This window comes from Nomascus leucogenys, chromosome 16 (assembly GCF_006542625.1).
Source record: "Nomascus leucogenys isolate Asia chromosome 16, Asia_NLE_v1, whole genome shotgun sequence".
Lineage (NCBI taxonomy): Eukaryota > Metazoa > Chordata > Mammalia > Primates > Hylobatidae > Nomascus > Nomascus leucogenys.
In genome coordinates, this window is record NC_044396.1 from 1,379,361 (window position 1) to 1,381,331 (window position 1,971).

General features: G+C 49.3%; 1 pseudogene across 1 annotated transcript; it reads left to right on the plus strand.

Annotated features, from left to right (window-relative positions):
* The first annotated feature begins 223 nt into the window (after window positions 1-223).
* LOC100587334 lies at window positions 224-991 on the plus strand (annotated as a pseudogene). The gene has a single exon (XR_001113345.2). The product of XR_001113345.2 is annotated as a ras-related protein Rab-5B pseudogene (transcript).
* The last annotated feature ends 980 nt before the right edge of the window (window positions 992-1,971 follow it).

Consider the following 1,971-nt stretch of genomic DNA (forward strand, 5'->3'; position numbering starts at 1 on the left):
AGTGAGTCCTATTAATAATACCTAATGTACCTGGCCCAATGCACATCCAGTTGCATATTGCATGGGCCTGAGCTGTTTTAAAAAATTCCATGATTAAAAGCTTGCATTGTTTTCTACCAAATAGAAAACATTTGGCAAGAAAATTCTAGCAAAACACCAAACCCATTTTTGACGAAAAACTGGAAAGACTTTTTACTCTGAAGACTTTTGAAAGTCCCTGTATAGACACAGGCTTGGGGCCGACAGGGGAGACAGAGCCCCAGGAGTGTTGAAGCCTGGAAATCCTCTCCCCTTCCCCCTCCCCCTCTTACAGCATCCCCCTCCCTCCACCCTTTCCAACTCTGATAATCTGGCCATGACTAGCAGAAGCACAGCTAGGCCCAATGGGCAACCCCAGGCCAGCAAAATTTGCCAGTTCAAATTGGTCCTGCTGGGAGAATCTGCAGTGGGAAAGTCAAGCCTGGTATTACGTTTTGTCAAAGGGCAGTTCCATGAGTACCAGGAGAGCACCACTGGAGCGGCCTTCCTCACCCAGTCCGTTTGTCTAGATGACACAACAGTCAAGTTTGAGATCTGGGACACAGCTGGGCAGGAGCTTAGCCCCCATGTACTACAGGGCTGCCCAAGCTGCAATCGTGGTTTACAACATTACTAATCAGGAAACCTTTGCCCGAGCAAAGACATGGGTGAAGGAACTACAGCGACAGGCCAGTCCTAGCATCGTTATTGCCCTGGCAGGGAACAAAGCTGACCTGGCCAACAAGCGTATGGTGGAGTATGAAGAGGCCCAGGCATATGCAGATGACAACAGCTTATTGTTCATGGAGACTGCAGCCAAAACGGCTATGAACGTGAATGATCTCTTTCTGGCAATAGCTAAGAAGTTGCCAAAGAGTGAACCCCAGAACCTGGGAGGTGCAGCAGGCCAAAGCCAGGGTGTGGATCTCCATGAACAGTCCCACAGAACAAGAGCCAGTGTTGTAGCAACTGAGGGGGTGGCCAGCAGCAAACAAGTATGGAGCTAGCACAAGAGCTAAAAAAATAACCTCCATCCCTACCCCTCAGCACACAACCCCTACGGTAACAGCACACTGAGCCCTGGCTCCCAAGGGCTGCCTCCTGACAGCTCCGTCATGGCACTTTTTAACACTTCAGCAACCAACACCAGGCAGCTGTTGCCACTGGCCTCCTACCCCTTACTCTGGGGCTTGGGGGTCAACTCCCCCCAGGACTTACTTTCCAAAACAAACTTTCTTCACTTTGTATTATAGGTATAAGACAGAGACTTATCTTTTCTCCTCCTCTTTAGTCTTCCTCCCCATTTTTTCAGAAAACACTTCTGACTCCTGTCCCTTCCCCTTCTGCTTTTGGTCAATCCCTGTTCTTGAGCCTCTTTTCTCCTCTCCCCAGGATGCAGAAAGTGGTGAACCCAGGAGCTGAGGAAGGAGGTTTCCAGTTCATTTACATTAAGGGCCCTGGGGGAGAATAAAGCTCAGAGCAGGAGGGAGTAAGGAAACATTTCCTTTTTGTTTTTATTTGGTTGGAGTTTCTCATATTTGAAAACATTGCGGTATCCATGAGTTGGCCTTGTGGAGGGTGTTCCTAGGTAAAGGTGAGAATGGGGAGGCAAGCTCTCAGGCACCAGGCAGGAGGTGCCTTGTAAGCCAACTGGGCGGAGGTGGAGGTGCAGTGTCATCTGTGGCTCTGTAACTCTTCAAAGGCCCAGTTTCCCCTCACGCAGCCTCTTAGGTAGTGTTTCCCCTATCGTGGGGATTGGAGCCCAGAGTCTTCCAAAGAATCTTCACTGGTTGCCTGCATCTTTGGCTCTGCTGTGATCTGATTGGAGGAGGGACAGTTTCTAGTATCCATCCTCTGATTTATACATATGTAATTTTCCCCCTCTGGCCTTTAGATGGCCTCAGCCCCAGCCACTGTATACCCCTGCAGTTTGCACTTTAATTGATGGTAGTT